The 25,406-nt window shown below is 40.0% G+C and overlaps 1 protein-coding gene across 7 annotated transcripts in view; it reads left to right on the top strand.

The window, feature by feature from the left end:
• CELF2 (CUGBP Elav-like family member 2) overlaps nucleotides 1–25,406 on the top strand; it is a 376,204-nt gene that overhangs the window by 161,814 nt on the left and 188,984 nt on the right. Inside the window, exon 1 of one of the 7 annotated variants that reach the window (XM_041483789.1) lies at nucleotides 4,146–4,229. The exons of the other annotated variants lie outside the window; for them this stretch is intronic. The gene's annotated coding sequence lies outside the window, so the exon portion shown is untranslated. Of the gene's footprint in view, nucleotides 1–4,145; nucleotides 4,230–25,406 lie in introns of those variants that run through there. 7 annotated transcript variants of the gene reach the window in all.

Genomic DNA, 25,406 nt, shown 5'->3' on the forward strand with positions numbered 1-25,406 from the left:
TGCAACACCACCTCCCCACAATGCTGTAGGTATTCACCCATGCCGTGCTTGGTTGTGCTACAGAGGTGGTTTCCTACATATGGATCCCTGTATCACAGTGGCTCATGGACACGCAGGGCTTAAACAGGAATTACTGGCCCTGGCTCAAGCAGCCAACTCAGAAATCTGAGTCTGTAATCTTGGGTTCCTCTGTGCCCCTTGGTCGAGGGGAAAGGGCATCCCAGAGCTGGATATTCATCTCTTCCTGAGCCACTGGTGTACAGCAGATAGAAAAATGACCTTGGAGGGCCAGTTTCTGTCCCTTATTAGAGAAAGAGCCAACCAGGTGACTTACATAGCCTCAGGCATCTGAGATGGGGCAAGACGACATGTGGAAAGACCTAGGGATGTGGGCAGAAACCAAGAAAGGGAGGCATTTTAAAAATGTGCTGTTTTAATGAATATTTTCAAAGCAAAACAAAATTGAAGTCCCGGAGTAAGGCAGTCTACAAAAATGCCAGACTTCAAAAGCCAAAAAGGGGGAGATACATTGCTTTCAGTGTGCAGAATGCACGAAATACAAAAATATATTTTTGAAGACTTTTAAAATTCAGAAATCAGAGTCAGGAAGAAAAGAAGAGGTGAGATGAGAAGGAATGAAGAAGGGTTTCAGGGTTTTCTTTGTTGTTGCAGTTTTGGTTTTTTCACTGCTCATCAAAGCCTCCTTCAGGACCTCTTCATCAGCCAGCTCTAAGGACCCATCCCAAGAAGTGCCTCCTCTAGCAAGGATTAGCTGTTTGTTGTGAACATGCTAATTTCTGATCATAGTTCTGAGAGTGCATTTTCTTTCCTTGCTGATAGAAACCATATTAGCTAATAAAAATAATTAAATTTATACTCTCTAGATGTAATTGGTGATTATGCCCTCTAGGTGGAAAAAAATACTTTCAGATGAGCAGAAGCCTATATTCTCCATTCAGATGACTAAAATTCCTTAATTTCCACAGAAGTGGACTGCAGAGAGAACAGTATCCCCCAAGCCTGCACAGAAAGGGCATTAACAGCCATTTCCTAAAGTAATTTATAGTACTGGTCACTGTATTATACCAACTCTAACAAACTCTCCCCTCCTTTACTGCTAGCATGGCTGTAATTCCAGTTACTCTGTTGGGAATTTGGCTCTTGGAAAGCTAAGTGATTTATAAATTTTTAAGAGGTGATGCATACAGCTAATCTAAAGGAAAATGGGCTCTTGCAGCCTGTGCACCTGCTGTCTGGGAGGGGAGAGGATTTCTTGCAGAATTCCTCTGCTAAAATGGGAGAACTCTGATCATTTTTAGGGTAGCTTGTTTTAACAGATTAACGAAAGGCCATTGCTCTTGGAGCGTAAAGCCTTCAGTTTACCCAGAAATGGTTAAAGCACAGATACCTATTTTTGCAGCAGTGAATCATCATATGAACTTCCCAACTGCTGGCTATTTTGTGTGAGGGAGCAGTTTTTTATGAAACTGTGGTGGCCTTTATTTAGGTCACACTTGGGTCTCTTCTCCTTGCATCCCTCCCCAACATGCTTTCAGTGTGAGAAACAAACTCTTTCTAGGAAACACTTTGTTAACAGCCTCCTTCCTTCCAGCTGAGACTTCTGAGCCCTGGAGAAGTGTGGCACAGAAGGGATGCAAGGGAAGACCCCCTCCATGGTGAATTCATACCACAGTAACTTGGTATTTGATTTCTGGATGAATGCAGTTACTTGTGCTGGTCTGGAATTGCCTCTGAAGGACTTCTGTATGGATACCCATGGCAAACATACACTTCAAAACATGTCTTTAAAAAAAAGTATAAGAGTTTTATACTAATCCATTTAGCCTTGGTCCTTGACAGTGTCCAGGTCAAAAGTTACGTGGTGTTCCAACTCCTCTGACACAGATGGCACCTGAAGCTGTAGAGAGATGGGGGAGAAGCTGCTCTCTGCCCTGCTTCAGTTGTTAGTGTGTCATCGTTGCTAGAGAAACACAAAACCTTGGACTGGGATTCTGGCAGAATAAAAGCCTTTCAATTCATATATGATCACATTTAAAGGAGGGGGAAGGAGGGACCTTGTAAAAACCCTGTTCATCCACTAGAGAGCATATAGGCAGTGCTTCTCCTTGGAGAAAATAAAAATGTCAAGCTCTTATTATGCACAATAATGCAATGCAGTTTAAATGTTTACTGCTGTTCTACCCACTGCAGTTACATATGGAGAAAAGACTGGAAGAAGGCTTTGCAAATATATAACTTTTCATGTTCAAAAGCCTCTTATCTCCTTGTTAGCGTTTAATATCTTCTTGTTCTTAAAGAGCGTTCCTATTCTCCCCATGGAAATATTAAATTATTTACAAAGTTCCTGAGAAATACCGGGGTGGGCTTGAGAAGGTGCAGAGCCGATCTCTGCAAGGGCGTTTTATGGCTTTTAGAGGATTCCAGTGTTTCATTTCTGGCTGATGTGGTTTGGAAGAAGCTTCTGCAAACAAACTGATGTGAAGCTGCTCATTCTGCAGATGATCAATGCAAGAAGCTGGCACTGAGAAGGTGATATCCTTTGAAGTCTAATGATATTAATGTTGACTCTTAAATATTTCATAGCTGTTACTCTTTTGTAGTGATTTTAGTGCTTGAGTTAAGGAGAACAATTTTTTTTTCCTCATCTAATTTCCATTTTTCCCCTCTAAACTGCCTCACTCTGTGTGTATACAATACACATATGTAACTTCAGATTTAAACCATAGGGATCTGAGTGCATTAAATGGATAGTGGTACACCCCACTAATTAATTAAACTTTTTTTCTGCCCCCATGGGTGTCAAATTTACTTTTCCAAAGGCTGTTTGTTAATGCAGTGCATGTTAGAGGCAGTTTTTTTCTGTGGAATATGTTGCTGACTTTCTCTGTTGCCCTAGTTAACCTTATTCCGTCCATCTGTAGGTTACAGATGATTCCACTTGCACTTGTAACCTGCTGTGAGAGCTAGGCATGAAAAATAGTATAGAAACCTCAGGTAACTCCTCGGATACAAATCTTTTCCTCTGGATTTTTTTATGCTTGCTTTATTTTGTGGGAGGTAAAATCCTTTGTAATGAATTTGCTACATTTGTAAAAAGCTATATGGGTTTGTTGAACATTCATTATGTGCCCTTTCCTGGTATTTTTTTACTTTTTGTGTGCCATTATTTTGACTTAGCCAGTGGCAAAATATTTGTGTAGTACTTGGATACTGGATGGATTTCCACTGACACTAATGGACAATCTGGTCAGGATTTTATTTGCCATCAGCATCAAGCAAAACTTTCTTTTGTTGCCTTTTGTTGCCTTTTGTGACTAATATTTCCACTTAGATTATAACCTGGAGTTAGGAGTAGAATTACATGTTAATATCTCTCATTGCAATAAAACAACTGTTAGAATCCATTACTTTTCTGGGGAAAAGAATGGGATTTATTTAATTTGAACTGCCTCAGTAGTGTACTGGTGCATATATAAATGCTGATGAATGAAATCAAGCAATTAGAATTAGAAATTAATAACACAAGGCATCTAGTCTTTTCAGTGAGTTTGCATTTTGATTCTGATTGATTTTTCTAATATTTGCTAAGTGCATATGTATCCACAAAGGCTTGTGTATCCATATGCTCTATTTTTAAAAAGCTGGCATGTTGACTTCTGGGAGCTAGATCTGTTATTTGACAGCATATTATGATTTAATTTCTGTTATCTGAAAACTGCACCATTAAAACAGCTGATGCAGAATTTAAGTGTGTCTGTTTGTTGTTCTCTTTTTCAAGGTTTTTGGAAATTACACTTGCTGCCTAACAGTGTAAAGTTGGTTTACATTTCAGGCAGGGTTATTTTTCCTCTTTGAATGACAGGAAATATTTGTGTGCATGTATGCAAGTGTGACATGAAAATACGAAGATAGCTGCCTTACAGTTCTGCTTTTGCTTTTTAATTGATATTTGGATGATATAAAGTAAGCAACTGCCATATGACAATAAAGTGGACCAACTTTCCCAGCTGGATGTCATATTTGACGAAGTATGTAACCAGAGAAACTGTGAATTATGTAAAGTGCTAAATAGGATTGTGGGTGTAACTTATTACCCCGTGGGCTGGAAGATACTGCTTGTTATTTACTTGCACTTTCTGAAGCAACATTATCCTGGGTGTTTCTCAGAAGTGCTAAACTTCGTTATTGGGAAAAAAAAAATTAGAGAAGTGAGTGTCTTACTTCTGGTTTCCTATGGGGAAGGAGTGGGAGGTTTTGGAAGGCTGGCTGTGAGTAGTATAGAGTATGATTTCTTGAGTTCTTGTCTGCCATACCTTAGATGTGTCTGCTCTGCTGCCACCAGGTAGGGACCAGGGTGAGCCAGATTTCCTGATAGCTCCTGATGGAGACAGATGCTGCTGTCTGGATCCACTGAGATAAGAGTTCCTTGGGCCTCTTTGGGGTGGTGGCTTTGTTTTGTATTCTGTGTTTACCTCACCAAGGAATATTTTATCTATTTGTTGACTATGTCCCTTTGTGGCTCTGTGCTTGGATTTTTTGTTTTGGTGTTTTGGTGGTTTTTTTTCAGTTAAACTGAATGACATAATTTATTTTTACATATAGTTCTTGAAAAGCCAGTGCACTAACATCAGGCGCTTGCTTTGCTGTGTAAACCTAATGCAGCCTCTCTGAAGTAGACATTTTAAATTTTATCTTCAATATAAAACTTGCTAGTTTGTTGTTTGGGTTTTTTTTCTGCTTTCCACACTGCACCTGCTGTTCTTCCTCAGGATCTCTGGATTTGTTGTTGGGCCATGTGCAGCCCATTCTTATTTACCAATTACCACAAGTGTCATGGGTGATCTGTGGAGTCAGCCAAACTTTTTGCAGTAGCATTCAAGTTGTGTTAGGAGGTTGTAACCACGTAAGGGTATACAAATTGGTTTGGTTGTAGGAGGAAATAGTCTTAAGAAGGACCAGATTTGGTGAAGAGCTTTGCTCTTGTGCTAAAAATTGTTGCTTCATGAGGCATTAGACTGGACTTGTACAAAACCTTGCTGCTCCGAGCCGATAACTGGAGTCTTAGTAGGCGGCTGGTTGGTTTGTGGGAGGGATGTATATCAGAAAAAGTTCATGTCCCTCAGTTGTTGGGTGTTTTTGTTAAGATGAGGTAATTCTAGCTGCTGGATCAGGCCCTGAGCTCACGGTTGTCTCTGCTGTCTCTGGCCCTGCAGGTGAAAGGACAGTCCAGGGGACCTGCCAGGTTTCCATCTTCTGGCAGAGGCATCTCACCCTGCCTGTCCCTTCATTAACTTGAGGGGACAAAAGTGAGTGATGCTTTAAATACTCAAGTTTTGAAATAAATACTTTCAGCTGCTTTCCATTTTTTATCTCTGCGCTTTCAGGTTCGGTTTTTTTTTTTTCCTTCATGTTTTTTGGGAAAGCATATGGTGCTGTGCAGTGGGAGAGATGGAAGTTTTCTCCTCTTCTGTGTGTGAGCATTATGCAAGGTGGAGAGAGTCCAGGGAGAGGCAGCAGTGTGGCTGGGAGAGGCAAACTTGCTCTTGCTAAGTCTTTGATGAATGGCAAACCTTCTCTTTCCTAAAGATTTCTCCAGAGACTTTCTTGCTCTTGCAGCTAGCAAAAGGCACTTTCTTTTTCAAAATCCTGCTGAAGGAACAGGAAGATATCAAGAACTAGAAAACACCTACATTATCCTCTCTTACAAAACCATCCTGACTTCTTCAGATGAGGGGAAGACCTAGTGCATGCTTCCAGGAAGATTTAGGTTTCAGCTCATGGGCATTTTCCTGCATAAAACCTTGTTCAAAGCATGTTGGATCAGCTTACAGAGCAGGTCTGTGGGGTGCAGTACATTGGGAACTGTGTTTTCCCCACAATCCAAATGTTTTGGGGTTGAAGAAAGGAGAGTGCTGTTGTGGTGGTGACTCACAAGAGTCTCGTGCTGCTGTGTTCTTCACTTTCACATGTGGAGCTCTGCTCCAGCATGAAGACAGAATGCACCACGCCACAAGTGCTTGCAGCCATGAGCATGTGCCTTCCTTGGTATCTGTGCTCATTTTGAGCTTTAAGGTCTGCAGAGCTGGGTGAAAAGGACAAGAGAATGTTACTGTGCTGGTGTGGTGGGAAGGCCTTACAGAACCCCTGCAAAATGACAAATGTTGTGTCAAAATCTCAGGAATCTAATAGCTTGTAAAACAGCTTATCCTTCTTCAACTTTCCAGAAGTATTTTATTTTCACATAAATTCTATATGATACCTATTAATATAGCTATCTCCATTTACAATTCTGTGATTTTTTTCACTCACACATGAGCTGAGTTCTCAGTTTTCTATAGTAGCTTTGAGACAATGTAATAATATATAAAGCATTTGAAAATGCAGAAATTTAAATACTGCTGTTGGAACTTTGGTGCATCTGTCAGAATTCAGGCAGTGGTGTAGCAGTTGTTGCCCAATAATTCCTATTGCACAATACAAAACTATTAAGCTTAGCAAGAAGGTGTTAAAAACATGAGCAAACTGAATTTTCAGTTGGTTTCCTGTTTTTAACATTTAGATTCAAACTACAGTATGAACATAATGCTTCCCATCTGGGTCTCATCAGTTAAAACTTATCTTTTGGTAAATCTAATGATGAGTTTCGGCTTACTAATTTTACTGCAAGATCATAGGCTTAAAAAAATAACAATTGAGACACTAAGTGAATAGGAAGTTTGATATATGCTGTGTGTTTATTTCAACTGCATAAGCACCTTAATGAAAAAAAAGAAATGTGATATTTTCCCCTTCTTTATTAACTTGTCACAAGTCTTGGGCTAAAAACTGGAAAATGTTATTGCCTTCAGTGTACTGTGTTCAAGTTCTGCTTTCAAAAGCTTCAAGTAATTTTTAAAATCAATTTACCAATTTCCAAAACGTTTCCAATCCCAAGTATCCTAGTTCTGTAAAGTTGTGTGAATCTTCTCTTTTTATGTTAGTCGATCATTGTGTCTTATATCTAAGTTGCTAGTTATGGGCAAGAATTACCAATATAATTCTCTACAATCACCATTCTTATCTCTGCCCTTCCCAAAACAATTCAGAGCTTAAAAATACCATCTTTAAAAGATACTGTTTTGTTGTTTTTTGGGTTTTTTTTCAGTTTTCATACAGCAAGTAACCAGTGCTCAGACTCAGGCCCTTTTAAAATATGTAGTTCTGCTGGCCATAGTTGGACATTAAATAATCTCATTTTTCTAGAAATTCTGGGGTTTTTTTCTAGAAGCTTTCATGTGACCACCTGCTTTCAGTTTGAATTTTAAGTCCAAGTGATTTATTTTTTTCTAAACTTGTTCCTAGCATTTGCCCTGTACCAAAATTCAGCCTTTTCAACTTTTCCAGATTTCTTTCCCTGACTGCGTTCTGCAGCGAGTTCAGCCCCACTTCTCTGTATTAGTTAACCTTTTGCCCTATAAATATTCTGTAATGGAAATTTTTCCTGGTTGGCTCAGGTTTGTGATAGTCAGCGAGCCTGGGCTGATAAGGAAACCCTGTGCCAGCGTGCCGAGGAAAGCATTAAACCACAGCTGTACTCCTTAGTGCTCCTGTCTTTACCTGCCCCAATCACATACCATTACACTTGATTTATCCAGTGTAACGTGATCCTTATACAAAGCCAAGCATGGTTGTCATAAGGCCTTCCATTTTCATGCCTTTCTTATCTCTTTTCCAGCTGCATTTTCCCCAGTGCAACAAATAGCTCTGGTGTAAAACTTTCACAGCAAAGGGAGCCAGGAGAGAATTTGTGCAGGTTGGGTTTTTATGGAATTTAGATAAATGTGGATGGCGGGTTTTTTTATTTATTTTATTTTATTCACTTTTAGTCTCCTGCTTTCTGATTTCTTTCCATGATATTAATCACCTTGCTTATCTCACTTGCTGGAGTGCTGGAGATACGAGCTGTGGGTTGCACCATTCTGTAGCATATACTGTTGTCTGCATGTTTTCCTGATCTGCCTGCAAGTGCCGTGGGAGCCCAGCTGCAGCCACTTCAAGCTGCCTTCTGGGAGGGTGCAGGGGGCAATTTTGCATTTCTCTGAAGCTGTGTGTTTAAAAGCTAAATGAACTAAAATAGGCACAATTCTTCCATAGTAAGTCCCACCAGGACACCTTCCTCGTCAGACTTTGACATAAAGCAGCTCTTGGCACTGATCTTTGTGTTGGATGGAGCTCACAATGTGTTTAGCAAAGAAGGCTTCCATTCATGTGTCCCTGCAAATTAAAACTATCAAAAAGCTTAGAGAAACCTAAAACAATTTGCAAAATGGGAAGATGCTGCTAAGTTCAGGTGATTAGAAATAATGTCATGCCTTTAGGAGTCTTTAAATTGATGGAGAAATACCAGATTTCTGTGACACAAAGGAACTTTAAAATCTAACCATATATGTTTCTTTGTCTTAGGAACTTTCTTTCGTGTTTTAATTTTAATTTCTTTGAAGCCACATAGACTAAAAACTTACTTTGCCCATTTTTAGAAGGGAAACCCAAGGCTCCTGTGCAATATAATTGGTTGTGTCCTTCCAGATTAGATTTTGATTTGTACTGAGTATTTTTGGATGCATCAAAAACATGACTTGCAGTCAAAATATGTGTCCTTGTCAACATTTCAGTAAGCAGAGGTCAAAACAGAACATGAAAATACAACTTACATATTCATAATTGCATAAATTGTCCCAAAAGAAGGTCTATGCTGTCCATTTGCATGCTTAGTTAATAGTTTAGTGGGCACTATGAAATGTCAGCTGCTTCTTTACTGATAAATTTTACTTTATTTTGCATAAGCCTACATACTTTTTCAGACAAGAGAATTAGTGTAATCTCTTTCAGAGTGATAGTGGCATGAGTTCAGTGCCCACAAGAAGGGATGATAGTGCTGGATATCTGTTAAAAAGGAAGAAATCTTTGAAATATTCCTTCGTCTATGCATCTAAAGTAACTAGAGATTCAAACAGTCCTCAAAACATTGATGCAACTTTACTGTGTCTGCAAGTCTATAAGCACCTGCCTCCAAAGCAAACATACAAAAAAAAACCCCCACCATACTGTGAGAAAAGAGAAAGTATTTGCACGGTAAAGCAACTATAAACAGTTACTGTACTGAAGGTATGGCAGGTTTTTAACAGTGTGGATAAAAGAAATGGGTCAGGAAAATCATGGGAAGAATAATGTAAACTAATGAAAACTTATGTCGTTTCCATTAATAGTTTTTAGGAGGTTGGGGGAAAAAGCCATTACATAATATAATAGAATAATAAAGACATATATCAGTGGTAGTCAGGGCCACAGATGCAGCCATCTGAAGATGAAGAAACCCAGATGTGATCCAACATTGCTTTGGTCCAATTTTTGGTGGCATCTTCGTCACCAATGACTCAGGAACGTTTGAGGATTTCGGCTCTAATCAGCTCCATGCTGCCCTGATCACAGTGGTCAAAATTCTCTAATATTCTTAGTCTGACTACAGCAAAGCTAAACCTGCCTTCAGGCGGGATAGTTTGCAGTGGTGAATCAGGCCAACCCCTGAGAAAAGGTGACGGAGTTGCAGGAAAGACAAAATGTCAGGAAAAGAACAAAACCCCCACCTGCTTACTAGTGAAGGGAAAAATTGTGACCTAGTTTCCCTTTTTTCATCAGGATGTGGTTTAGCAAAATTGCCACCATGTGCCTGCAGAGGTGATGAGCCCCAACCACACCCCAGGGCTTCCCAACAGCCGAGCTGTGCAGAGCCCTGCATCATCCACAGCAGATCATCTGCCAGAGCTCTGGGGGCCAAAAAATATCAATCCAAGAGGCAGCAGATAATTCCTGAGAAACACGGGGCCCCTGTCAAAACCCCAAGGGGGGTAAAAGCACTTGTAGGATGCAAGAGGCAAGTCAAAAGAGGCTGTGGCAGAGCCTGCACAGGTTCACCTACCCTTGTGTTCATGCCTCCACCCCTCCCAAACACAGCCACTTGCCAAAGGAAACTGCAGTTTTTATTTATGTCTTGAATTGCAGCCAGGTAATTACCTTCAGGAAATTTTCATGTTGCTGAATGATAATCTATAGAAAGTGAATGAGGAAGACAGGCTGGAGGGGGGAAGCTAAAGTTTTGTAGTATAACACACAACCATCTTGATTTAGAAGCAATGTATAGGAAGATCTAGGTGTGATCTTCAGGGGAATAGTCTGTGCTGTAAGTGCTAATCCTGGGAGGATACTTTGCCTTTGGTGGATAGACACAGTGTCTGCATACTGGGCTCAACACATTGAATTTTGATCCTGAACTACCCAAAATTAGCATTGAGCCTTATCAGCCTATTGTAACAGTGCCGAGTGTCAGAACTTTGCATGTGGCTTTTCAAGAATCCAAAAAACATCTCTGCTGAAGAGGCTGTTTCCTCAAGCTGACTTTCACATTCACTTTTGTTTTTTTCACTACTGTTAATTTATTTCCTGCATTCCATTAAAAATGCCATTGACAGGTCAAGGAGCATTAAAATTATTTCATTTGCAAAAAAAAAAAAAAAAAAAAAAAAAAAAAAAAAAAAAAACAAAAAAAAAAAAAAAAAAAAAAAAAAAAAAAAAGCCAACAAACAACAACCACAACTGAAAAACAGCAGCAAAACCTTGTCTGCCTTTGTTGATTGTGCAATTTACCAAAGATTTACATTTTTAGCATCTGTTGCCCTTCCATTATAGTTTTCATCTTGCATGTAAAATTGATACAGCAGAATAAATAATCTCTCAATGACTGGAGAAGGAAAGCTTAATAATAGCTCTGATTATATTTTTTGTCCAAAAGTATTTCAAACATCCCTTATTTTTTATGATGTCACAACAAGTGGAGAGTTTGACATTATCACATTAACTGCTAATGTATAAATGCAGCACTAATGTACTAGAATTAAAACTTTGTATAATGACCTTCCCTTGGTTCAGCCATTAAAAATACATTAATACTCTGTCTTGCAAATTGGACCTGATGCAATTTTATTCATCAATTACTAGTTTGTGGGGGTTTTTGTTTGTATGGATATCTGTGTTTATCTTCTGGAAAATTATTCTGACTTCGTCTTTTGCAGACTAGAAGTCAACATCTCAGGTACACTTATATAGCCTTTATTTTATTTTTATTTTATTTGCAATAATAGTAGCCAGAACAAGGAAACTTGAGCTACCTCTTTCTGTCTTGTACTCAAGTTGGCCAGCTTTATTCACTGCTGTGTGCTCCAGCGTATCCATTTGTAAAATTCGTGTATTACTCATCTCATGTGCAAATTGATACTTAATTAACAGATGTTTGTACCTACTTTCACATCCTCCTAGGAGTCACACTATGTGAGTGTGAAGCAGTTGTTGCTGGGACATGAGAACATTGGAGCAAAGGCTTTTTTGGAGATGGGGAGCAGGTTAAAAAGGGCTACATGGGGAGTTACTTTATTTATTTTTTAACATACTTTGGAATCTCTTTTAAAATCCCTGTTTTGAAGCAGGTGGAGACAAGACAGCAAAAGATACCTCCTGTATAATAAGTGTCATTTCTTGCATCCCCCTTCTATAACCTACATGCATCAAGGTTTTAAAGCTCTTAAAAGCAAGCTCTGAGGTAAACAAAATACTGCTGGAACAGCAGTGGGCATGTCGAAGCACACTTGAAGATAACAGCTGTCAGGACACAGGAGATGAAAATGCAACCAAGTACACAGGCTGCAGGAAAACTTGGCCGTGGGCATTTTGCTTTCACTTCAGTAGTGTTAACCCTTTGTACTCCTGAAATTATTTTTAAAGTTGGGGGAGCACAAAGGAAGAGAAAATTCTTTGTGAGCTGCTTCTGAATAATGAAAATACACAAATAACTAGTAAATAGCTGCTGGGTCACTGCTATAAAGTACAGCTTGACTTTTGTCTGATTGTGAGCTGTGTGTTTCCTCATACGGGAACTACCGCCAACCCAATTTTAATCAGTTGCAATTTTGTTTTTGCATCTAAATTAGAATAGCTTGGATTGAAGGGGAAGTGAAAAGAAATGTCTGTCAAAGCACTTCTGTAAAGCAAGGACTCTTTCACTTTAGTTTCATCATGCATCTCCAGTCTGATATTCTTCATTTTGCCCAAATATTACCAGGATTACTACTCCAGTGTATTTTATGTCAGCTTTCTGCTTGCAAAGCTAAACAAACAGCTCATGAGCCATGCTGGGAAGTCTCCCCAAAGACCTTGCTCTTTAAAACATTTAAGTACAAGCATGACTCAGATTGGCGATGGAGAATGGAAGCTTTCAGTTCTGTTGTTGTCTAGAATCCACCTTGATTTGGGAACAACCAAAAATATTCCTTCCTGATGACCGCTCGGGGACCTCTGCATGGAGACTCGGCGGTATCAGTTACTGCAAGTAAGCAGACACGTATTTGGCACATGCCTCAGCAGAGACCAATGTACATCCCAGCCAAGCTGAGGGACGTTAGCAGGACAGAGCTTGATTTGTGACTAAATTTCAACGTGTGACCCAGCAAAGCTCCTTGCTACTGAACCTGTTGCTCCTGTACTTTCCACCTGCATTATATCCAGTTATAATGAAAGTGGCTAAATACAAGTTTCTGCTAGCATCTGTTCCCATGCCTGTAGTCTGAAATAATTATCACAGCCCCTTCCTTCATATTTTCCTTTGACTTACTCAGTTGTCTACAGCTTTGATATCTAGAGCATAAATGCCAAAGCTGAAACGTGCATCCAATTAGATGACTCTTGACTGACCTACATAACAGTTCATTCATGAGATAATGTGACCTGGAGTCATGGAGATAGAAGCCAGTTGATTGAGCTGGCTTGGCTGTGTACACTGCAAACTGTCCAGTGATTGAGGAATCATCTAAAATTAGCCCTACACTGTACGTTGTCGAGAGCCTTTCAGACCCGGCTCTGTTTCGGTAATATTTTTTTTATGAGATGGGCGTATAATTTGTCACATTGTAATTCTTTAATGCTTAACTTTATTAGCATGAGGTACTTGGGTATCAAATAAAAGGAGCAATTAAGTGATTTATGCTTAAGTTCTGCTCTCAGTTCAGGGCATAGGTAGCCAGTCTGCCATGAAGGGGTGAGGGAGTGCACAGTATTTACCACTTCCTTCAGAGAGCTACAAAATGGTGCTTTTTGAAGATGAACCTCGTTGTGCATGTAAATCCCAACTGCGTATTACTGCGCCTCAAGTTAAAATGCATTTTTGTATTAAAGGTTATTGTGTGTTTGTAGAGAACCACAGGGTGTTTTCCTTAGCTTTTGCCTTCTACATTTGTGAACTTGCAGCTTTCAGCTGTAAGGGGAAAAAAAAAGTTAACCAGGGAGCGAGTGGTTTCAGCGTAACGACGAAGCGACAGTTCTTGTATTGCTAAGCCACAAAGGAAGCACAGATAAAGGTTGTAGGTTGGAAAGAAACCTTGAGGAGCATGCTCGTGAAGTGAGGCACTTGAAGAAAGGCTGCAGCTGTCACTTCCACATCTGAGGGGCTGTGAGGTATTTTAACCATTTTCTTATTCTATCCTGTCTTAAAGATTCGTTAACAGAATAATGTAAGATTATCTGGTGTCCTCTGGGGCATAAGTCCTTCTATTTTTATTTTTTCCCTCAGTAAGTGTGGTAGGAGCAGTCTGTGCTCTGTCATGTCCAGTTTCTCTCAGATGGAGCTGCCCTGGTGCTGACTGATGCAAGGAGGATGGGGGGACATTTTTTACAGGGAGGCTGTGGGCTCTTCAGAGCACGTTTGGGACACAGCACTGGGGTTCCCGAGGCTTTCTCTTTTTAGTAGATGCATCTCGTGGGGGTTTTACGTGCTCTTAAAGAGCACATTGCTTGCTGCCTCCTTCTCTGTCTCTTCCATGGTTCTGTGGTTAACTCTGTGCTGGCACAATGGTGATCCTCTCTTGGGGAGGGTGAAGATTAATCAAAATGCCCAGGAGCTGGCTGTCAGATGTCCAGCAGGAGATTTCCTGAGAGTATTTTTTTTTTAATCCTTAGGGGTTCAGGGGTTTTTTTATTACTTGATGTTCTATAAGAAATAATAAGGAAGTGACAAGCTGCACAGCAGTGAAAAGGCGTTTAATTTATTTTTTCACATCGTACATTTTGCAGTGCTTCCATATGATCCTTTTTTTTTCCTTTATGATGCATACACATTGTTTGGCTTTGAGTGAATAAATTGTTGGGAATGCTGGAGAGAGAAGCAGCAGAGAAACTTTTATATTTTGCAGGAGTTTTTTGGTTCAGACAGACCACTTGGGCTCCAAGCTGAGGTTGAAATTGCACAGGGCCCAATTAGTGCCTGTTACCTTTGCTGTTTGCTCTTGATCGGTTGCAGAGACAGAGGTTTAATTAAGCAGAAATGGGGATGTGGAGTTAATGTTCATTATAACTAAAATCGAAACAGCTGTTTACCTTGCTGAAGCCTTGTGTGTTAATGTCCATAAATCTCACCTCGAGGAGCCAGCCTCTGTACATGCCTTTCCAGATACCATGTGATATAATTTTACGTACTCATTTTCACAACATATCCTAATCATATTAATTAACACATTAGGGTATAATTCTTATTGTCTGCAGAAATTACTTCAATTAAAACTATTAACATATTATCATGATTGTTATGGTATTTGCAATTTGCTTTGTTACTACTCAACAACTACTGCAGCAAACCCAAACGTTTGAAATCAGCATAAAATTGTCATGGCTGCTCTTTTCCTCTTAAATGTCACATCAGGTCTCACTGTAAACTTCCTGAATAAGCTCTGTTTCTGTGCTGGGGTTTCCTCTGTGAAGAAAAAAGATGTGAGAGGCCATGACTCCTACAAGTTGAGACTAGAAATATTTTGTCTTGATTAGGCTCTGCAGTGCCTAACAGGAGTGTGATCACTGTGCAAGTACATATGGAAAGAGTAAATATATACAGTGGAGAACAAGACAGTAATGGATAGAAACTGGTCACATTCATGCTAAAAGAATTCGTAGGTTTTTTGCTTTTTTTCTTTTCTTGGTCAGAGCTATGAGTTTCTGGTCTGATTGTCTTAGAAAAGGAGTGAAGTCATCAGGCTAGCTTTAATATTGAACATTTTCAGATTCAAAATCTTCTTACAGGCAGGTGAAATGTGCTCCCTGTGTAAGAGGCAAATATTTTTTTTAGTGTAATCTCATCAAAGATTGTTAATATTATTATTATTATTAATCCACATCTACTTATTAAGAGAAAAGAAAGAACACTGTTATGGGGGAGGAAAGCTTCAATAACACATTTGAGATGGATATAGACATTTCTGAGTGTCTACTCCTATCCAAGGTGTTTTGCTCATCCTTACTCAGAGCTTTAATTTTTGGAGCTGAGGAGTGGTAAGGGCAAGTAGTCAGATACCAAGGGCATCATTGGGAGGGGTACCTTGATAATGAGGGTTTCTTCTTCCTTTTTGCCGTTATGAGCATGATGTTGATGGTTTCCTAATCCTCATTCTGGGTTCTTCTTCTGGCTGTTTTAATGGTTTGGGTTTGTTGGGTTTTTTTATTTTATTTTTTTAAATATGTTTTCTAGCATTCTTTTACACCTTGCTCATTCTCCCTTGGATTGCAACACCATCCATTCAATATGTATGTAATGTCTTACATAGCTTGGTACTTTTTCTGTCTTACCCTAAAACCACAGATTTGCATTTTGTTAGGCAGCTGTAGGTGAATTTTTGTAGCCCTGGGGTCTTGAGTGTCAGGCTGTGCCCTGTCAAATATCTGCTCGTGCCTCCACTCCTCTGCACTGTACCTTGTGTAGCCTCTTCAGAGTTCTCCATTATGATACCAGGTCTGTGTTCCTCTGCACTCTGTTGTTACCTTGGGATCATAAATATTTCATCCTGTGCAGAGTAACTGTGAGTTATTGCTGTCTGTATAAAAAGTGCACATAAACCACATCATTATGCAAAGACAAGCAAAAGCAAAATATATTAGGCAATAGCCACCTGGCCATTAAGAAAATTGCTGCTGCAGCTAAAGCAGCTAAAATGAAGCTCCAAGTTGGGCAATACAAGTGTAGGCAAGACTGACGTGCCTGGGGCTGAGGATGTGCAGGCTCAGCACAAAGTCTGTGCCCTATTTCTGGTATCACTGGGCTACAGGACATGAATGAGATCACTCTTTGGGTGTACCCTTACTTGATGGGTGACACACGATGTCCTTTCTGGTCTTGGGTTTGTAGCAACACCTTGAACTGTTGAAATAGAAAGGGATAACTTTGCCTTTACAGAGCAGGTGTATATTGGTGTAGTATTAGCAGGCAAGTTGAAGAGAAAACAATAAATTTTATCTAACTGAGGTAGATAATTGCTATCATTATTCTAAGCCATATGTATTCTATTCATCTTCATGATATTGCTGTGACAAAGCTGTTATCTTCCTTCACAGATAGAGTATTTATCTTACAGTTGGCCTAGGATGCCTCTATAGTCAATGGAAAAACATTTCTACCTCCATTTTAGTCCACCTGAAGTCTGAGTTACCCTCTAAAATGATTATTTCTCTTCACGGACTAAACAGGAAATCCCACACACATAAATTTAATAAATCTGAGCCAAAGAGATTAGAGATTTGTCTGCAGCAGATGAGTTTCAGAGCCTGTGCTTTCACAGCTGTTACTAGTAACTAGCTTAGCTTAAATTTATTTCATATATGGAATATATAGGTGACTGCTATAGTTTAGACTGTACTGTTGTTATACATCAAATGAGACATGTCCAAATGGCCAAGTGTGGAATTCAATTTTCATATTTCGAATGAGAAGATAATGCCCTAATCAGGTCTTGTCTGTCTAATGCACTCAGTGGCACTACTCAATTCTTTTCAGTTTGGCTACCACTCCAAACTGTTCAACCATCTGCTGATAGCAGCCGAAAAGATGACAATATAATAAATTACCAGAAAAAGTTAAGATGCCTAACATCTGCTCTCCACCAAGCTCAAGCATCTTCCCTAAATTGATGTTCTGTCATCTCCTGACACAGTCAGGGAAGATTCCTGCTCTGAAGCTGTAGCAAATTCCAATCATTTACAGCTGGACCTACGTTCCAGGCATCCATCCTAGGCCTAAATAGGGAATAACAACAGAGAAGGGAAAAGACAAAGGCAGGAGAGCACATAGTTTCTCACAATATCTTTAGAAGTTCCTGGCCCAGGTAAAGGCCTTCATCTACTCATTATTCATTATGATTAATGAAGAAATACCTGATGATGGCAAGCAGAAATTTGCAAGACAGAAATAGAAACTGCTGCCTCTTCAGAACCACATGATTGTCTGTCCTGGAACTATGCTGTGCATAATGTTTTAATCAAATAACAGTTTGCTCAGTAGCAATGGACCACATTGATTAGTGCAAACAGAATGCAAACGTACTCTAGATAAGATTATGTAGCTCCAAAGGTGCTGGTAGGCAGGCACTGTTGAGAAAATATACACATAATATTTATTTAAAACATTCCTGGAGCCTCCTTTGGTGTTATTAGTCTGTCATGAAAATCTGCAAACACATACTTACCAGAAACTCACTGCAAAACATTAGGCAGTTAGTGAAGTCAAATATAGAGGGTGGATGCCACAGCAGAGCACAGTTAATGGTTGAGCTGTGACTTAACTTACATCCAAGTGCAAACATAATTAAATTAGAAGTCCTGAACCAAATGTAGGAGGTGTAGCCTGCCTGGAATGCAAAGATGAACTTGGATCCCATCCTACTGCTTCAGTCTCCTGAAGTAGAACTGGAGGAAACAGGAGTCCAGAGTTGAATCCAAGTTAAAAGGTATAAAACAAACTACAACTCAATGTAACACAATGTGTAACACGATGTTCTGCTCGTTATTGTGGTACAAACTTGCACAGAAGTAGCTGATCTAAGAAAAAAGACTTGTGGGCTGGAAAGTTTGGTGTGCATTAATTTGGGAGATTTGCCTTACATTAATTAAACCCAAGTTGTTTTCTAGTTTCCTTTTCTAAGTTTTTCAAGTTTAAAATCATCCTCTTAAGATATTATTTCTCTAAGCATAATAATTGATTTCTTCTCTGTTCCTAATTTTTCTGACATACACAGCCATATCAGCTGCTTACACAATGAAGAGGTGAAGGAGGGGCACTCCTTCAGCACAGATACCTCCATAGTAAGCTCCTGTGATTTTAAGCTCAGTGAAATTCCACTGGATCTAAATTCACCTTAAGCAGAAGGACGATCCTTGTAAATAAATATGAAATAATATAATGTAGTTATAAATCATAAAATAATGCAAATATAATAATAAAGACTGTAAATACCTAAATATTTCAGTAGCCTTTAGTATATAGCAAAGCAACTGGATTTGATTCTGGAGAGTGTATTCCACACTGTATTCCCATGAGTCCTGCTCTGCCACAGATCTGTCATCCATCCATCCATGAAAATCTATTTCTTCAGGTCTAGATTAGAAAATGCTCCCCCCTGTTTTTTCCTTGTAACTGTAGTGTTCATCATTCCCTCTGCTGCTTCTCCTTACCTCCTTCTGTCTCCTGGTTAGACCTTGGGGCTGCTGGCTGGTGTTCCACAGAACCAGTGAGTTTTTCCTCAGCTCGGCCCAGTAGAAGCAGTAAAGTTCTATTTTAGCTTGTGTGATTTGGCAAGCACTGGCTATGATGTGATAATACCTGAAATAAGGAGCCAGCAGGCTGGGCTGGCAGCAGGAGCAGGGAGCACCACGGTGGTGGTGAATCTGAGATTCTTGCCATCAGTGCACCTGGATGTGTCTAGGCACAGACACTCAGGTTTATGTCATACTGCACCAGCCTGCAGAAGTCCTGAGGGGTTGCTCAGATGAGCTGGTTTGGTTTGTATGCACCAGTCCTGTTTGGAAAAAGTGAGAGTGTATAAATCTGTGTGCATGTGTGTGTCCCTGACTGACAGATTTAACCTAGTGCAGAATTAAACTTGTGGCTGTCACTGTCTCATCCCAGCGTGGTGACCAGCTGTGCCTGACTGATACAACAGGCTGTTTTCCCTTTTAGAGGTATTATTTATAGTGTTATCTTTTGGAGTAAGGTGTGAGACTGGTGTATTTGGCTGGATAGCAATGCCAGTATGTTCGTCTGCTGCAGGGTAGAGGTGATGTTTCTAATCAAGCTGAGGCTGAATGGACTTTCCAAGAGGAGCGAGGTGAGATTTCTAAACAATTTAAAGGATTTGGTTCAGAACAGGCATTAATCAGTCATTAAAAAGCAATTGCAAAGAGCCATTACTTTCTGTCCATCTCTAGTGTTTCTCAAGCATGTCCCTGGAAGCTCGACACCATTCTGCAGCTTTAGCAGTAATTTGAATGCAACAAATCGTACCTGCAAAGCACAGATGTTGAAAGCTGAAAAATCTGAAGGTGCCGTATGTTTCCTGTAATTGAAAGCAGGTGCCCTGAAGGAAGCAGAGATTCTGTTTCACTTTATGAAGTGTCTAGTTGGTAGAGCAGGCAAAGAAATACCTGCTAAAACTTCATTTTCTAGGACTGGATAAAACAGATTAAAACTGCTGTTTTAAGACAGCTTGTGGGCTCAAACAAGGGATCAAGATCCTGTTGTGTTGGGCAGCACTGGCAAATTAAGGAATTAAGTCACAGGGTTTGGAGTAGTAAATAAATGGAACTACATGTATTTAAAGCATGGGATGAGGGGAAGGACCTTGATACAGAGACCTCTTGGAGTGATTCCAGAGGAGGACTACCAAGATGATTAGAGGGATGGAACACCTCTAGGAGGAAAGGCTGAGAGAGTTGGAGCATTTTCATCCTGAGAAGAGAAGGCTCTGGGGAGACCTAATTGCACCTTCCAGTACCTAAAGGGGTCTGGAGGGAGCTGGGGAGGGACTTTGACAGGGACATGTAGTGATATGAAAAAGGGAAATGGATTTAAGCTCAAAGAGGACAGGTTTATATTAGATATTAGGAAGAAATCCTTTCCTGTAAGGGGAGTGAGACACAGGAACAGGTTGCCCAGTGAAGTTGTGGATTCCCCATCCTTGGAAGTGTTCAAGGCCGGGTTAGACTAGGCTTGAAGCAACCTGGTCTCGTGGAAGGTGTCCCTGCCCATGGCAGGGGGTTTGGAACAAGATGTTTTTTAAGGCTCCTTCCAGCCCAACCCATTCTGTGATTGTGTTGTATGACACAATAACCATTCCTTGTGCAGCACTGAAACCAGGCCCAGCATCTCCATCAGTCTGGGCATTGGGGAGGATGCTGCATCCCAGGTCTGCATCTCCCAGTGGCCCCACACCCAGACACTGCTGTCATTGCATCAGTGAATGCTCAGTATGGGGTGCTGCCAACCTATCTTTTGCCTCAGTTGTTGTTTATAAAGAATCCAGGCCTAAAAATTATTAAAAGCATGAAAATTTGTGCTTTGAAGCCTATAAGGTGAAGCCTGCAGGGTAAGGAACAGAAGTCCCTGGTGAGTTGTAGCTGCAGCTCTACCTGCAGAGCTCCCAAGCCTTTAGGGAGGACTTCTTTGTGTGTCTGTGCCTCACTTTACTTATGGGCAGTGGTAAAAGCCCCAGGGATCCTCTGAGAATTATTTAGTTGCTGTTTGTGGGGGCATTCTGCTTGGTTTGTGGTACTTTCAAGACATTTAAGATCCAAATGTTGTGCACCCCACAAGATTTAGCAGAATTGTATTCAAGCTGAACATAGTCTGTAGGTGTAGGTAGCATTTGATACTTAAAGGCAGAAAAACAAAATATCAGAAAAGCACCCCAAATCATCCAAATTTACTGATGCCTCCAGCCAGTTTTGTAGTGCTGCAAGCTGAGGCTACATGCACTTCTATTCTGTGTTTTGATGGTTCTAGCAAGCATAGAAAAAGAAAACAACTTTGATCAAAACATTTTTTATCTCTTTTTCTAATGAAACAGATAGTGCCTGGCACAGAATCATTGTACAGTTATTTCATCTCTCTCAAAATACTTTTCTTAAGTTCTGAAAGTGCTGACTGACCTGTGTGCACCAGGCTTAAATCTCTTGCTCCCATTTAAAGAATCTTCAGCACTTTCACTATACTCTTTCTCTTTGGATGGCCCACAATTTTTTTTCCTCCATCAGAGGAAGAGGCAGAGGCAGACATTTTCTAAGACTTTTTCTTCTTTAGTCCATCAAACCAGAAAGAAAAAAAGTCCTTTGTTCACATTGTGACAGAAAACTTAGGTTTTGCTGAGAAAATAGTGAATTGTGTTTATTTTCTAATGGCCAAGAATAGATGGGAAAATTTGGGGGCAAAAAAGTGGAAGAAAAGGCCCAGTGTTTAATATATATTAGTCAGTTTTTCATTCTTTTTGACAATCTTATTTAACTGACTTAATATTGGGTCTTAATTCCGGCCAAAATTTTAGAAACTAGGAATTTAATGACCACATCATTTCTCTCTGTGTAGCTTCCTATACATGAAAGGTCAGTGTCAGTCAGACTGTACCATTTGGCATGAAGATGAATATAGAAGCTAAAGAGGATTTAAAAAATACATGATCTGGCATTTGAAAGTGGAGTCTGGGAGTTGAGTCCTGCTTTTATTCCTTTATCTTCTGGTGACCTAGCACTTCTTCTCTAATGGGGTGTGTTTACAGATTTAAAACTTTTTTTGTCCTACTGCATGGCAGTGAGGAAAGTTCTGCAGGGGCTAAGTCAGATTTTTAGGTAGGTTGAAGAAGTGTTTTGTTGATGCTACCACTCTCCCTAGAGACCTTTCTGTGTAGAAAGTATGTAAAACAGGGTTAATACTCTCCACACCTCACAGAACCTGAAAGAGAAGTCCATTTACCTAAAAATCTTTGGCAGGGATGTCTGGTCCTCTTGTTTCTTGTTATTGACTGTAGAAAGAAGGGGAAGTGTCTGGGTTACTAATGTGGTATTTACCGAGGCTTCTGCAGCTCAGTGAAACCCGTCTGAGCATTAGTGCCTTAATTTTCCCATGTGAAACATGGGTTGTGTCTTGCAGTGGAATCATGATCCTTACTGCTTCTGTGTTCAGAATACCTGGAGAAAGAAGGCAAAGTTAAAAGGCAAGGTGGTATATTCTGATCAGGGTGGTGCTTGCTCTTAGAACTGCAATGCACAGTCTGAAAGTACAGCACAGGTGTGGACATAGAATGAAAAGCACAGCACTGAAAAATAAATTAGCATTAGATGGTTTATAAGACTTATTTCTTTCTGCAGTGGTGCTTTTAGGTGGTGTTGTTAGGTATCTCAGGAAAGGAGTTGAATATTTCCAGTCTTGGAAATATCCACTTTAATGTGCACAGCAAAGGTGGAGGGACCTCATGTTTATGATTTTAATACTTGCAAGCAGTCAGGGCTCTGTGCAGAGTCCCTCTGCATCTGCTGGCTTGCTATTCTTTATTTTTAGTCACTCACTTTTGGTAAATGCATCAACTTCTCAATTGAAAAATACATATATATTAAATATGGCTTTATTATGCATTGTTGAAGAGTAAGAGACAGCAGTCAGGCAGCCTCCAGAAACAAACATTATAACAAATGTTATAAAATTTCTGAATTTCCAAGATTTTTTTATGAAATGAAACCTGGCTGAATAAGCCACTTCTTCTTGTGATCCATTTGCCTTTCTCTGTATTCACACAGAGCTCCCTTCTGGCATGTGTGAGCCCTTTGCACTTCCAGTGACACACAGTTCATGTTTTCCTTGGTCTCTCTTGCCAGCTGTGTGACTCCATCATAGGGTTTGAATTGTAGTGAAAGCATTGACATAGTTAAAATGATTGAAAGCAACACAGTGATTAGATTTTGGGAAAACCTCATTGAGGATGTAAAAAAATATTTTTTTTACTCTTACTTATGCAGCTTGAAGATAATTCTTAAGCTTGAGATATTCACTGATGGTCCCTGGACTTTGAAGCACATCAGAGTAAAGATACTCTGGTGCTGTCTGACCAGCTTATCTGGTTTTTAAGGGGTTTAAAATGTGGAGTTGAACCTGGGAATCAAACTGGCCGACAAGTTAGAATGTATTGTCTCAGGCTGTTTATAATTTAGTCTCTGTCTCGCAAGTCATTTGAACAGGAAGTGGTTCCAAAGCACACATTTAGCATTCACTTGTGGGGTTTTCCTTTCTCTGTCTGCACTAGCTTCTCCTATGGAAGCAGAACTAAAGGGTCTGCAAAAGTTTGACCTCATTGGTGTTCGCAGATGCTACACTGAATATGAAATTATTCTAACTGCACTTTCTTGGGGACTGCTAAAAGATTTCTGTAGCTTCAACCACTGTGATGTGATGTTCAGGATGACTCCTACTTTTATAACTGCATATTTAATTGTATATCTTAAAGAGTGGAGGGTGCTACTGTGGAAGAACTTTTCCCTTCAAATGTATGTTATCTTGTTTTAGTTTTCTCTTTTATGGTTTTGTCATGCATATGTAATATCAGCTCTTCCAGAATAACTTTACTGTATTTAAAGTATGAGCTGAGTTTGCAATTTGATGTAACCTACATTGAGGCTTCTCCTCTACTTCTAGGTACAGAGAAATCTTGTATCTTCTTAGGATGCCTAGATTATCAGGCACTATAAAATATCCATCACTCATTCCTACACCTGGTAGGGCATTTTCAGACAACAAAAAGTCACAATCATTAATTGCTGCAAACTGCCATTTGTAGCAAAGTGGGACACATGTTTTGAATGAAGTCTGAGATGATCTGGTGATTTTTAGCCTCTGCAAGACAATTGTTCTTTGCTAGTAAGTATCATATAATTTATTAACAGTAAAAAACTTTGATGCTTTCTATCCTGTCACATAAGACCGAGCTGCTGCTGGGGTGCACGAGATGTGGTTATGCTGCCCCTGGAACAAGAATGCACTTATTTCATACTCTCTGACTTTTCAGTTTCATCCCTCCATGATCTGATGGCTTTCTCTTGTCACTTCTCATTTTCATAAGGTATTGCTCCTGCTGTTGGTAGTAGTAGTAGTATCACGTGGTAGCTGAAGTTTGAAGGTCCCTCAGGAGATCTCCAGTCCAACCTCCTGCTCAGAGCTGGGTCAGCTGTGAAATCAGCCCGTGTTTCTCAGCATGTGATACACCTGTGTCTTAAAACCTCCCCAGATGGAGACTGCACGGTGTTTCTGTTCCACAGGCTGACTGTCCTCATGGGGAAAATATTTTTACTTCTGTTCAGTAGGATACTCTCCTTTTAACTTGAATATGTTGCTTCTTGTCTTCCTGTTGTGCCATGCAAGGCACCTGGTCTTGTTCAGCCTGGAGAGGAGAAGGGTTCAGAGGAACCTCCCGGTATTTATGGGAGGATATGTGTCACATTCATATTTTCTGAAAAATCCCTTCACCCAGGATTCTTCTCCTGGGAAGCTGAGAAACCTCAGAGAAAAAGGAAAACAATAATTATCTCATTGCTTCTCCTGTGTTTTGCTCCTTTGGAATGTGGTTGGAGATTGTTTACCAACAGGTGATTGTTTCATTGATTTCATGTGAATTGTTTTGACTTACTGGCCAATCAGGGTCAAGCTGTGTCAGGGCTCTGGAAAGAGTCACGAGTTTTTCATTATTATCTTTTTAGCCTTCTGTAAGTATCCTTTCTGTATTCTTTAACATAGTTTAGTTTAGTATTCTTTAATATAATATAGTATCATAAAATAATAAATTAGCCTTCTGAGAACATGGAGTCTGATTCATCATTCCTTCCTGCCACGAGGGCACCCCGCAAATACAATAGATATGGAGAAGACAGAGACAGGATCTCAAATTGGTTGATACTCCCATAACATCTTACCAGTGAAGGTTGGTCTGGAGCTGTTCACACTTTGAGAAGTCTTTGAAAGAAGGTGCTTTAAAGAGAAGCTATCTCATTTCTGCCAGTTTGGCAGTGTGTGTGAATTTAAGGAATGATTCGGTCCCTTCTTCTCATCTTTGACAAAGGGAATCCAACCTGCACTGCATGACATCTTGCCTGGCTGATGGCAGAATCTGCCTGCCACTGTCTTAGTCCTCTGGGCATCCACAGTGCACTGGCAGTCTGCTAATACATGCAGTGAGGCTTGTTCTGCTCCTGGTTTTCCAAACAGATAGAAGGGGTTTTCCTCTGGATTTACTAACACTGCATGCACAAAAGCAGGAATGGTTGTCTCCATTTTTGCATATTTCTGAATTCTCTCTGCTAGAGCTGGCTCATGTTAACTTACTGCCTGAAGTTATACAGATTACTGCTGCAAATGGTTAACACTTAAGGAGATGGGGAAATTGCTGTTCAGACAGTACCTATCAGTCTGGGGAGCAAGCACACAAAAACTTGTTTCACTAAGACAGAGTAGCACCCAA

Source organism: Pyrgilauda ruficollis, unplaced genomic scaffold, assembly GCF_017590135.1.
Source record: "Pyrgilauda ruficollis isolate IOZ18807 unplaced genomic scaffold, ASM1759013v1 scaffold61, whole genome shotgun sequence".
NCBI classification, from domain to species: domain Eukaryota; kingdom Metazoa; phylum Chordata; class Aves; order Passeriformes; family Passeridae; genus Pyrgilauda; species Pyrgilauda ruficollis.